The 14,485-nt window shown below is 36.9% G+C and overlaps 1 protein-coding gene across 4 annotated transcripts in view; it reads right to left on the bottom strand.

Annotated features, from left to right (window-relative positions):
- The window catches only part of FILIP1 (filamin A interacting protein 1), a 132,326-nt gene that overhangs the window by 102,076 nt on the left and 15,765 nt on the right, over nucleotides 1-14,485 (bottom strand). For 2 of the 4 annotated variants that reach the window (XM_061460455.1, XM_061460454.1), the window contains exon 1: nucleotides 5,328-5,789. The exons of the other annotated variants lie outside the window; for them this stretch is intronic. The gene's annotated coding sequence lies outside the window, so the exon portion shown is untranslated. Of the gene's footprint in view, nucleotides 1-5,327; nucleotides 5,790-14,485 lie in introns of those variants that run through there. 4 annotated transcript variants of the gene reach the window in all.

Raw genomic sequence — 14,485 nt, 5'->3', positions numbered from 1 at the left:
AATTCCTTTTCTTTTATTAGAATAGAATCCACTTTTTCTCCTCTTTTTTTTTTTTTTTGAAAGTTTGTTAGTGAAGCTGTGGCTCTTACTATCCACTCTCATGACACACTAGTTAGTTAGTTACCTCCCCCCACCTAAGCCTACAACCTGCTAAATACTGTGGACTTCACATAGAAAATAGGTTTAACTCCCAAAATATTACTTTTACATATGTACTGGAACAAACTTTTGAACAGCATAAATCACAAAACGTTATACCCTTTGATGCCATTTCCCCAAAAAGGAAAAGCAAAGAAATCAACCCTTACTGCATTAAAGAGCTCTTAAAGTATACAAATAAAAATGAAAAAGTTTATTACAAATTCATCTAGGTTTTTCCTCTGAAATCCCACTGGTTTAGATCTGAACGAGTCTGGCCACATCATAGATAATGAAGAATTTAATTGCCATTTTATCAGCTTTGAAATGAAACACATTTGGACAATGTACAGCAATCTTTTAGATCCGCACACCCCTTTGCTTGTGTCAGCTAAGAGCAACTAGATGGGTTGCCCATTTAAGGGAAAAAGTACAAGCTCCAGCCTATTTCCCTGTACTTCAGATGAGTTTGTCCCACTCCTTCAGCAATGTATTCTGTAATGCCAAAAAGCATTTCTTTTCTTACAAAAGGCATGCACACGTGCACATACATATGCACATTTCTGCCTAAGTTTCAGCTGTCATAGAGCTGCACAATTAAGGAACTGGATGCTGGAATTCTTAATTTTCTCCTCAGTTTTATAATACCACACACAGCAATTAACTGGAGGGGGGATTTATTAACTGGAGGGAGGAGCAATGCCATTCCATTACCTTGGAACACTACTCACTAAACAGCCCAGGATAAACTATGCATTTTAACAGCTGTGTATCTGCAGAACAATGATTCCGAAATAAAAATGCAATTGCGCTTTTAGGATATATGTTTTTAAATGTAGGAATCGACTCCTGCGCTGTATTTATGAAGCGTGCAAAGCATTTTGGAGGAGACCACAATGTATGTAATCTCACATATCATCTTTACAGCTAGAATTTGTATGCTTTACTTGTGGAAAATATTCAGAGATATAGTGATACAGTCCAGCCAAAGCAGAATGAGAATGATAGGGCAAAGCCATCTTGAATTAAAAAAAAAACAAACAAACCACAAAACCCAAGCTGTCCCAGTTTAGGAAGACTTCGTGTTTGCATTGATATTAGCACTTAGTTTGCTATGATGGTAAGAATAAAAATACAGAAAATGCAGACTATCTGCAGAAGCTGGAGGGGTAGGTGGAAAGACCCAAAAATAAAAGGAAAAAGCTAATCAAGTATCCAGAAAGGTGCAATTTTCACAAATACATTAGGCACCATGCAATCTTCAACGTGACTAGAGACTCCCACTATCTCTCCTGAACAGGCAATAGGCACAATTGTTCCTGTTCTTTGGACACCATACTCAAAGAATAACTAGGACTGTGTTACAAATGCCTTATTTTTCTAGTATCACTAATTCTTTATGAAATATTGTTTCCTCAGTTATTCAATATCTTCCAATATCAAGAAAAGCCTGTATTCCCCAAATAATCCCCTGTATTCTGTATTAGGAAACAACCTTTAGTAGAAAACATTGAGAAATGAAAAGTGAAAAGGCTAAAAATGAGAAGCACCAGAATAAGATGATTCTGAAAAGTATAGGTGTTTGTGTTTCTTGTAAAGAAGCATTTAAACTTTTCCATACAATATATTCACATTTTTTTATCACATACACTATTTTATCTGTCTAGATTTCAGTTCTTATCTTAGGTTTTGCACACTAAATATTTTTTTTTGTGAAATAAGAAGTATGAATATATGGAGTTCCTTCTTTTTTGTCTTGTGTCATCTGGCTTCCTCACAAATTTTATAGCTCTATATCTCAAAATGGCATTTTAGACATGTAGAACTACAAAATCCCTGCCCCCAAATTCAGTTTATATATTAAAATAGTATGTCAAAGTCTAACAACAAGCTTTGAGACAGGAAGAAACAGGAAATTAGAGAAAAAGTAAAATGTCTCTTTGGAAAAAAAATATTTGGACAGCAATACAGATGATGCATTTTGTTAAATACTCTTGAGGGGACTGTAAATTTATATGTTAATTATTGAAGACCTGATCTTTTTAAACTCAAAGGAAATCTCATTCTGTATTCAGTGGCATAAACCTGGCCTCTGACCCAGCACAGCTCTGAGGCACATTCTTAATTTATGCCTGGGGGACACATCAACTGTTTTAGATGAGATTACCTAAAGCCTTAAATTAAAAATGTGTTGAATCTGTGCCAACAGAAAGATCCTGTATCAGGAGGAGTTTTACTGATATACCTGTGTCAGTATGGAAACAGCTACACTGGTGAACTTGTATCCCAGAGGAAAAAACAGGTAGAAGTAAACATTTCCCAACGCAATTATGCTTACTCCATAAGCTGCTTCATGGGCACAACCGTATTGTCAGAACCCTACACTGATCAACACAGCTCTGTTAGTAGACAAGTTTAGTCTTTCCATAACATTAGTGCCAAGTGCTACAGTGAAAGGCACTATAGAAAACTCATGTCATTAGGTCAATGTCAAGTTTGATAAAGCCAGTAGTGTAGCGGATGGACCATTTAACACCAGAGCCAAAGGTATTACTCTACCAGATATGAGTAGGAGGAGTTTGGGAAAATCGGGGCACATGTGAAGATGAGTTTTGAAGATTAATTTCAAATCTTTGAATTTGGTGCTAAAATGAACCACATGTTCTATAATGAGTTTGAAAGACTGAAGTGATAACAAAACAGTTAAGACAATAACTTTAGCTGTTGCTATATCGGCTAGAAGCAGCCCTAAATTGTAATATTGACCCAATGAAGGTGAAACTATGAGCCACAGCCAGAATCTGGAAGTGGATTCAGATCGGGAGGAATACACAGTCTTTAGCACTATGAAAAGCACCATTCATTCCAAAGTTATGGGAATATAAATAAAATCAGAATAATATCTAATGAGGAAAATAAATGGGTATCCTATGTCTACTTGTCTTCCAAGAAAATCTCTACAATGGGATATATCACCAAAACCTAAATTACTTTTTGATTTGATACAAAATTGAGCTTGGTTTCACTGGTCATTAGTAGAGTTGGCTACTCTTAAAATATGAAACCGTCTGTGGAATAGACACATTACATATTCTGCAGATTTGATTGGAAAATCCCAGCGCCTCTTTTTGGACACCTGTTGAGAAGAGTAATTTTAGCCTCGTCCTCCATTTTAAAGTAGAAAGGAAGACAGATGTATGTAAAACCACAACTCAATGTGTTAGAGTTGGAAGTTGCTATCAGACTGTTCAAAAATCACTTTATTTGACAGTTATCAGGCTAATTTACCTTTTCTTTTAAAAAGTTTGCTCAAAGTAAATTGTGGAAGAAAAGTAAAATTATAAAGTCATATATTATGCTGAGCAACAACTAAAAGCAAAAAGCAGTTGATAATTAGCATAGCATTTTCCAGGTTTTGTCATCCCTACATATTCAGAAGGTCAAAATAGCTTTTTCTCCAAACGTTATTATTTGCCAATTAACTCGGTCAAAAGAAGTGGCAATATTTCACACTAATGTCAAGATGACAAAACCTGTACAAATCATATTGTTTCAGTTTTAGTTCTCATTCTATAGCTTTCTTAAAAACAAACAAAAAAAAACCCCCAACTTTCTCCAGATATGTCTATATTAAAACGTAATACTAAAGCTTCCTTTTGAGATTTAGATATGGAATAACACAGTGCTGTAGTAATTCCATAGTAACGATTATCACATTAAATCATGGCCAACAAAAAAGTATTCCCATTTAGTGCTTAAGTAGTGTGCCTCTTGCTATGATATAAAATATAAACTATATTATTTTTACTTTTAAGAATTTCCCTCCATCCTAATACTCCATTTATCTCACTGTTTCACAGGCAGTTACATTCTTAGCCATCAAGTCAAAGTTGCTTCAGAGTATTTTAATTTCGTCAAATCTGTAACTATGCCACTGCTAAGATGTGGTATTGACGTCATTTGTATAGTATGCAGAGATGAAACTAGAATTATTTAGCAAGCAAGACCTTCTCATCTCCCTGAGGCAGTCACAGAGTCCACAGATTAAGTGTCAAAAACCACAGACAGTCAGCAAAGACTCACTCAGTCTATTCGTTCTTTAGGACAAATATTTTTCATCTGAAACAATATGACATAAACCTGTGAACAGGATTTTTGTATGGGTTAAGTGCATTCTTTAAATCTTTGCCTTCATATTGCATGTGAATTCATAATCAATACAACTTTTAAAAATTCATGCATACTAATTTTCTTTTGTTTGAAGAAACTGGCTTTAAAGGACTGCAGCGGGAGGGTGGGATGGGGGGGTATTCATTCTTCAATTGACCAAACAGCTTTTGTCAGTTTAGACAAAGCGAATCATACTAAGCAAAAAGGTGATATATCCCTTAAATTACATGATCGTTATGGGACTATCAGATACGCATTGCCAACAGACAAACAGGCTTCCATTCTGTTGTCAGTGTAAAACGTCTGAGCACTGGTTTCTTATTTATTTTGCTAAAAGAAACAAATACTTTAACAACAGTGATCTAGCTCAAGTGCACTTGGCTACAATAAACATAAGGTCAGTCTTTAGGACAGTTGCATTATACAACTAATCAACTGAGCAGAGATACATATTTCTTCTATATAAATAAGTACAAGAGGAAGAACCAGGAGCTCATGTCAAAAGGATAGTATGAAAGGCATTAGGTGTGCCTGTATGCTAAAAGTTAGTAAGGAAACAAAAAGTACAAATGCATTGGGTCACAAAGTATTCAGTTAATTCAGTTAGTGAAAGTGCATAGCTATTTCCCCTTACTACTTGCACAGGCTGTCACTTTTAATAGCTGCTAGACTATCACTGGTAAGGGATGAGATGTATTCTATTCTTGAATGTTGGTTTATCTTCTGTCAGCATGTAAGCAGATGTAAGCAAGATACATGTCAAATTCTATACACACTTTTTCATATTATTACTAGGCATTTGTTTATACTCATTCTAAGAACTGCAAAAGTTATTTAAGCAAAGTTTTTCTGTAATGAATGTCTAAAGTAAAAATCTAAACCTCTTATCCCAGCTTTTATCTACTGACGCTTCCAAACTATGCAGAAGATTGTTCATAAAAGGAAAGAAGCAATAGTCACTAGAAAAGAAAATAACTTCTTTCTAAAAGAATGCATTGGAGTGGTTAATTAAGTCTTACCTGTCAGCAACACAAATCTAGTAATATCCTTCACACCACAAGATCACAGTAGCTCGTCCCACAGCACTACCACAGTAGCAGACTGATCCAGCCCAGGAGAACACAAAGAGAGAAACTTTTCCCACTTTTGTAGGTCTACCAGCAGCTAAAGTAATGAAGGAAATGGTTTAGAGAACAGAAGACCGGAGCTGCTTCTCGCAGAAATTCCAGGCAGAAGTAGGAGGTATACTCTGTCTGTGTCTCACCCAGACTTTTGTTTGAAAGTTTTTTCAACTGTTGCTAGGTGGTGTTAGGCTTTGGCAGTTTAGTTCTCAGATTGTATTTCCCCTCTTCTGGTCTCTTCACACAGCGTTACAGCAATGACTTTGTTGAGCTCAGCTCGCTTGTGCTATATTTAACCAGTGTTCTCAGCAAGTCAAGCCTGTCAACAGCTGAGAAGTTTGGAGCAGGCTTTGCCGAGTTCCTCAGCTGCTGAATTATCAGTGGATGTAGCATTGCACAGCCCAGCTACTACATTCACTGAAAGATTGTGGGGAAACTGTCAAATCCTTTTAAGGGCTTCCAGTGACTTCACAGGAGTAATTACTATTTAAAACACTAAGTACAAGATATGTTTTTAGGCATATATTTCAGACTGCTAGAGAAAGAATACTTGTGTTCACAGCAGATGAGTTCAATTATTTATACAGTGAGGATTTTCCTAGGACAAGTAGGAAGTTTATAATTTGAAAGGTATGCACTTCACTTGAGGAAAAATTACATGTGGGGAGAACTTTTTGCAGCATGATTTTTTAGAGTTCAAATATATTAAGATGACATGGAGAAATTAATGAAAGGTTTAAGCTGGAAAGTTTTTAAAGTATTTCAAAGGTTTAAGCTGGAAAGTATTCCAAAGACAACCTTTTCCTCCCAGACCAAGAGCTTCCTAGAGTCATTCCTACTCTGTCACTGAAGAATAGAAAAGCCACGCAAATCACAGATTATTTTATATGACTATTAGGAACACATTACTTAAGGGCTGTATACATTCTGATGTATCCACACTTGCTTCTGGATCTAATTACTGTTCCTAATTCTAAGCCATAAGTCTCTTAATCAACAGACCAATAGTAACATTGGGCAGCTTTCAGCCCACAAAACCACGATACCAAGATTCTCCAAAGATGCTGCAGATCTCAGACTCCAGAGCAAAGTACTATAGCCTCATGGCAGAGCAACCCCGTAAACATCTCTGGCAATGAAAATTCCTTACCCTGACAATTCTGTTCTCATTTGAGCTGTGATTTAGAGTGAAATGCAGAATGGGCCTCCTTTGGGAAGTTTTTCCCTGGTGATGATTTGCAATATTCATCTAGGGTTACATGATGAGGAAGGAAAGAAAGAAAGAAGAAAGGGAACTAAAAAAGTAGAAAGATGCTAAGAAATTTGTCGACACTTATATGTGGAGACACCCCAAATTCTCAGAGCAAAAGAAGATCCAAGCAAATCATAACAGTACCCTTCAGTGATTCAGGGTCACTGTGCAAATAGTAGGACGGGCAGCAGCGAAAAGGTACCATGCTCTTTGTGGCAATTTCAACATGCAGGAACCTATTTGGCCACAACTACATGAGATACCAGTGGATGAGTACAAGCCCTTACAGGAAGCAGCTGTAGAATCAGCGGTAGCCTGGTGCTGTGATCCTGTCTTTGGAATGACTTCTTGATCTGTGTCATTGTCTAAACAAGGAAGGAACAATGAAAAAACACTTTAATTCTCAAGGAGCTCATAAGGAGAAAATTATTTAAGTATTAGGTATTATGTCAAACAACTGATATTTAGACGTTGATGACACATTTGTAAGTGCCCCAAACACTTCCATCATGTCAAATATATTTTATTTTGGAGACCAAGAAATAATCACTAATTTTGTGTTGTCCATTTCAATATTTGACTTGGACAAAATAACAAGAATATATAAAAATAGAAACACTTCTGTTTTACAGAAACAACTATTTGGAAGATTATTGTAGAAACATAATATATTGGCAGAAAGTTTGGTGTTACATGCTTACACTTTGAACTGAAGTGAGTTACATATATCTACGTTCTAAAAAGAACATCTAATTTTGTCCCATCATATAAAATTGAGGTACTCCAATCAAATGAGTAACAGTTTGACTATCCTGGCCTTAACTTCTTGCTCAGAATGCAATATTAATAGTACTTTATCCATTAAACTCTAATAAATCAGGCAAACAAAACAATTTACTTTGCTCATAAATCTCAGAAAAAACAAATGATTCTCAGCATTTCTCTCCCATTAGTTAGTGACACATTCACTGAGGGCAAAACAATACTAGTTCTTAGGAGGCAATCTCTGCTGCCAGCCCTTGTGGGTGGGTTTCAGTAGTGACCTGCTGATGCGAGTCTGCTAATTCTTGTACACTTGCAACCTTACTCCCCAGCTGTGCACCATAGATATTAATCCTGTAACACAGTGGGAATTTCAGCAAAAACTTGGGGAAAATGGAAGATTTTGCAAGTGAATCAAAGAAAATATAAGGACCTCTAGCATAGGAAAGAGTGTAATTAATCTGCATTACTGGAAATGTAAAACTTTTAAATTTGTGCGGTATGAAAATGGTTCACATCTAAGTATTCCCTACCAAATTACTTAAAAAATGGTTATAAATACATAGGCTGTGGAGGATGGAGAACAGGAAAAAAAAAACAGAACTACAAAAGAGACTTTTTTGTTTGGCATCCTACATTAGATCCTAATGTCAATATAAGGCATCATCCTAAATCCTAGTGACATCTTACAACTAAGTCTAAAAAGTGAGTTTCTTATAATTTCTGATACTTACGTTATGTCTTAATTAGTCAACCAGGATACTGAAGTCTGAAGGCAATGCTTCTAAGAAAGATTTTAATGGAAGCTAAAGCTCTCAGCCTTATTTCAATCAAAACTCCAAATGCCAGAGTAATGCAAAAGGGGACAAAATGTGGCACTTGAGAGTGAACAGCAGCAGCAGCAGGACCTGTCGTCACTTTTGGAGATAATGTCAGTCACAAATACTGAAGAGGGATTGTCATTGTTCACACTATCATGTTTCTCTGTACTTTACTAGAAAATGGAAGAAAAACTTTTATGACCTGAGCTGCTCTAGAGAAATTCCAGGCTTGAGGCAGAAACTGCTGGCAGAAAATCCATGTTTTTCTACACAGAAGATCAAAACAGACTGCTTCTTCTGACTGTGCTGGTTCCTCTTGACTTTAAAATGTGTGCCTGTAAGTAAGCTTTTTCTGGAATACATACAGTAGGGTTACTATATAACTTTTGTCTCGACTATCCATCACTGTAGTGTATATCTCATTCTCTTAAGTCATAGAGGCATCCAGAGATAAAACCTTCTACCTTTGTCTTTTTTTAAATATTTTACATCAAAATTAACTGGACCAATGTATTAGAAACAAATCTATCTAAATGAGTTTTGTGTTTCTTGACTGTATGTCCTGAGGAGCACTACTATGTGTATATTTCTGTGTGAGCAATCACTGACTTCATTTAGTTGCTCCTTAAAATACACTGAAGCAAGTCGTAAGTATTTTCATTTCTAAAAAATTAGTTTTTCATTTGCTTGAAGGCTGGCGCACCATAGTCTTTTGACAGCCTACTTTCATAATACTTATTGCTCACTTCCAGAACAGGTATATTATTTGAGATTGCACTACTGCTTTTATCTTTGTTTTGGCTTTACAGTATAACTTGTGCTGCCTTAAAGTATGTTGGAACAGAGGGTGTTTGATCGTGTTTTGATGAATTTGATCTTGGCTGCACCTCATAAAACCTGATATTGCTTTTTGGACATTAGCTCTGCTGTATCTTCAGCTCAAGCACCCACTTTTTTAGAACCAAAGAAAATACACATTTCTGCCATCTAGCTCATAGATTCAGTTTAGTTGTCTATTTAATAATCTTGCCAAATTAATGAAACTAAAAAGACTTTGTGATGTTCCACATATTTCCAATGTTCCAATATTTTCCCAGATACGTAAATTATTTTCCTAAGAAAACCATGTAGAATTAAAAAGTCAATTGCATAATTAACACTGGCATTTACATTTTTCTTACACTGTTTACTCCATTTTTTGACATCTGCAAAAGATACGCCATTAATCTTAATTTTACTAGCGGTAAACATGTCAGATGTATAAAAAAATAAATAAAAAAATTCATGCCTGAAGATCATTGCCACAGTCACAAATCTCCAGGAACACTTACAGGAGTACAGGAGTTTTATAGCCTTTTTGTAACAGTTTTGCAAGCTTTATCAGTGAAATAAAAATAGTGTGTCTTTTATTTTGATCCTCTATATTCTGTCTTCATCTATATTCTTTCTTCAACAAGCATTTTTGGCTTCTCCTCCCCCCCTTCCCCCCCGCCTTTGTAATTTTAATGAAAGAAATATATTAAAAGATTTGGCCATTTCAGTTATTTTAAATTTCATATTTCTCCACTGTACAAAAAAAAAAAAATAAACAAAAAAAAAACCAACCCTGACATTTCTTACATCTTCTGCAAATGAGGTGAGGTGCAATTCAAAGATGATTTGAGACAGCTAGAATACATAGCCACATCAAGAGCATCAGATGGCCCATCAGAATTAGAGGGGCACAACACTGTCTACAAAAAAAGAAAAAATAGTGATAACTAGAATCATGTTTGGACACTTTTCAGTTCAAAGACCCAGAACCTGGCTGTCACAGTTGGGTCAAATGGAGACAGCGTGAAGCATGAGTCGAGGAAAGTGCCAACTCAGACCTCTGCAAATAAAGTAAATCATCTTATTTGCTTCGCTGCCACACCCCAGGAGTGGTATGCAACTTGCTCGAAGACTATGATAAAAATGAGCTGAATAGGGATTAATTGCTTTTAGGGCAGAATAAACTATTTTTATACTCTAATACAGCCTCCTACACAGGAAAGGCTGTGGAATTTTCTCATGCAAAACAGCAAGTTGTAGTGAATTAAAGCACATCTTTTAGAAAGATTATATAAATAAAATATAGATAATTTGCCACAGCAATGTATAATGCAGTCCAACAGTTAATTACTTACTGTTTCAAGCAAACAGCAACTGCAGTTTATTACCACTTTGATGTTGGCTGACCTTAGCTTCTAGCCCATGAGATGGCTAGTCAGTGGCCTTCAACTTTTCTCAATTCGTTCAATTCTAATAATGTTCCTGTAGAGACTAACAACCCTGCAGAGAAAAACTAGCTAGATGTGTTTTTCCTGGGTTTTGTGTCTGCATTGGAAGTAGTGTAGATGTCCCTGGACCACTTCTCATTAAGTAGGTAATTAAAAATCATTATTAGACTTCCAAGGGACTATAATGAGCTTCTCACTGTCCCTTCGCAGATATTTGTATATTATGAAAGAACCCACTCAGATTACCTACAGTTGTTAAAAAATAATCAAGCAAATATGCAAGCATTCTACAGGTCTAATCCTGTGACACTAGATTATTGATCAGATAAATATGAGTAAATACAGACAAAAATATAATACTATTTTAATGCTTAAGAGTTTCCTTGAAAGGACACATAGAATATGTTTTATGAATAGTGCCATGATATGTTGCATTGAATTAATATAGTCCTATACAAAAACCTGGAAGGGAACATGAATCTATCAGCTGCAGGTAGGTAATTTGCACATGCAAAGAATATTATACACATTTGCTCTTATGTCAATCAAACACAGACTTCAATTCCACTTTTAATGGAATAAGACCAAAAAAAAACATTCTTCTCCTTGTAGCTCAGGTTAATTGTGTTCAACAAGCTTAGTACCTCAATTTTTTCAGAAAGTCTAACAAGCTGTGAAACAGAAAACTGTAGCTTGATTGCAGTCAGTAGATCAACATTCATTTTATACCAGTGGAGGGTCTGGCCATTTACCTTTAAAATGACTTCAATTCTTTCTGCTGTCTTGTCTTCATTAGTCCAACAGCTTGCAAGAAAAGTGCAATTATCAAATACTCAATCAATCATCAAATATCAATTCCATTATTGTAATTATGTAACTGTCTAGATATTGTCAGAAGTTGGTAAGAACCCCTCTGCTGTAGATGTGCTCTTTACCAGATCTCTCCCCTCCATACAAATGGACCATCTTCAAATGAAATGCAGGAGTGAGGTGAAATGTGGCAGTCTTCATAAACTGAGAATATTACGCAATAGATAAGTAGACCAGAAATAATAGAATATTTTCTCTAAACTAATACAGAACATCTGTATTATTAACGCTGTGACACCTAAGGACCTAAGGCACCAAGAGCACTGTCCTTGCAAACAGTGTCATGTACTATTTGATGTCCATAGGAGGTGAAGCTCTGGTTTTGATTTGACATTTCCAAGAGCACAGTGCCACTTATCTATACACTAGGGTTAATTCACAGTAGATGGTGGGAAAGGATGCAGAGAGGGGGCTGTAGCCTTTGCACCTAATTCCACACAATCCTTTGCTTCCTTGCTTGATTTCACGAGGGCTAGAAGCAGGCTTCTTCTCCTGAACATCCCCAGGCTGCAGTTGCATTTCTCATAAGATGCTGGTTTCCGTCATCAACTCAGTGCCATTTTTTACACATTTCAGTTCAAGTTCTGACTGGTTATACCCTACTTTCACAGAATCACAGAATCATTAGTGTTGGAAGGGACCTCTGGACACCATCCAGTCCAACACTCCTGTCTAAGGCTGGGCCACCTAGAGCAGGTTACACAGAAACATATCCAGGCAGGTTTTGAATGTCTCTAGAGAGGGGTATTTCATGACCCCCCTGGGCAGCCTGTTCCAGTGCTCTGTCACCCTCAACATAAAGAAGTTTTCTCATGTTGAGGTGAAACTTCTTGTGTTTTAGTTTATGGCCACTGCTCTTCCTCCTGTCACTGGGCACCACTGAAAAGAGTCTGGCACCATCCTCCTGGCACCTGCCTTTGAGATATTTATATGCATTAATGAGATACCCTCTCAATCTTCTCTTCTTTACTAATTTTGTCTTCCTGGAAGCCTCAGGACAAGATACCCCAGAGATGAGCCACAGATGTACTGCAGATGTAAATAACAGTCCAACTAACTTTTTAATGCAGAACTCTCTCCTGTCTGATGATCAAACTGTACACATACACCTCTCAAAAACAGCCACAGCATTTGCAAGCATAATTTGTGTGAATTGAGCAGAACAAGAGGGAAGGGATAAGATATTTAGATCCAGGCACAAATCCATGCTTGGGGAACATCTTTGCAAGGGGCCAGAAGCAGGGTTTTGAAATTCAAGATTATAATTTCCATGAAATATCAAAACCATGCCACTTTAAAGAAAAAAGAGGATATATGCAAAATAGCTTACTTCTGTCAAACTGTTCAGCAAACAATAGGCCCTCCAGATATCTCTGAATATTTGCTATAATTTACACACTGTGGTTTCACTTTCACAGATGTGGGGAATAGGAGTCTGCTTTCTATTTCCTATTATTTAAGAATTTGGTAAAAAATAATGAAGAGGGCTCAGTTAAATTGGTGTTCCATTTACTTGCATGAAGAAACATGCTTACCAGTGATTGACAGTCAAAAATAAGACTCTTTTAAAAATGCCTTGGTTTTAAGCAGTAATGTTTAGAACAGTTCTCCAAAACCACAGTTTACTGGGGCATGTTAGAAGAGACTTGTTCTTCCCTTTTTATTGACTGTTGAAAGGGCAGGAGAATTTGGATATCAGATTTTTAACAGTAACAAGAAAGAATGAAAATAGGAAAATTTAAAAAAAAAAAAAAAAAGTATTTATTGCTTTAAGAACAGCCTTGCCCTAACTTTTCCATATTAGCATAAAAACTTCCTGTATACTTTGGCATTAAAACTGTTTTTTGTATTTTTATACATATCTGTTAGAAAACATTCTCTGTAAAGAAAACAAAATTGCTACTCCTGTTATTACCATTAAGTCAGTAGTTGGAATAACAGAAAAAGATTAACCTATAACATGTTTGGCCTGAATACAAAATCTGTCACCTTCGCTCTGACTATAAAGCACCATGCTAGAATGTCACCCATGGGAGAATTTAGCACTGAAGTAGGAAAAGGAGACTAGGATCACACCAATACGTGACTGACTTAAAACATACTCTCACAGCGCTAAAGAGCAAACTGACAAATATAACCCCTTTTCTTCCATAGATAGTGACTATACAATTGTCTAGAAAATCCATCTGAAACAAAACCTACAATGGATGTCTAATAATCTCACTACAGAGCGGTGTCCAATACCTGTCTACTAACAGAAATCACTGAGAGGAAAATCCTCAAAGTTAGAATCATAGAATCACAGAATAGTTAGGGTTGGAAAGGACCTTAAGATCATCTAGTTCCAAACCCCCTGCCATGGGCAGGGACACCTCACACTAAACCATATCACCCAAGGCCTCGTCCAACCTGGTCTTGAACACTGCCAGGGATGGAGCATTCACAACCTCCTTGGGCAACCTGTTCCAGTGCCTCACCACCCTAACAGGAAAGAATTTCCTCCTTATATCTAATCTAAACTTCCCCTGTTTAAGTTTTAACTCGTTACCTCTTGTCCTATCACTACAGTCCCTAATGAAGAGTCCCTCCCCAGCATCCTTACAGGCCCCCTTCAGACACTGGAAGGCTGCTATGAGGTCTCCACGCAGCCTTCTCTTCTCCAGGCTGAACAGCCCCAACTTTCTCACCCTGTCTTCACATGGGAGGTGCTCCAGTCCCCTGATCATCCTCGTGGCCCTCCTCTGGACTTGTTCCAACAGTTCCATGTCCTTTTTATGTTGAGGACACCAGAACTGCACACAATACTCCAGGTGAGGTCTCACAAGAGCAAAGGGGCAGGATCACCTCCTTCGACCTGCTGGTCACGCTCCTTTTGATGCAGCCCAGGATACGGCTGGCTTTCTGGGCTGCAAGCGCACACTGCCTGCTCATGTTCATTTTCTCATCAACCAACACCCCCAAAGTTAGAAGAAACTACTTGAGTTTCCTATTAGTCCTTGTAAATAAGAATGCAGATTTTTAAAGAAACCAAAACAGAGATGGGAGGTGAGATGGGGAAACCCTAGGTAACATGGAAACACATTACTGCAC

Source organism: Pezoporus flaviventris, unplaced genomic scaffold, assembly GCF_033815535.1.
Source record: "Pezoporus flaviventris isolate CSIRO_AGI_PZ_B2104156 unplaced genomic scaffold, CSIRO_AGI_Pfla_v1 ptg000031l, whole genome shotgun sequence".
NCBI classification, from domain to species: Eukaryota; Metazoa; Chordata; class Aves; order Psittaciformes; family Psittacidae; genus Pezoporus; species Pezoporus flaviventris.
This window is presented reverse-complemented; position numbering and strand designations above follow the sequence as displayed.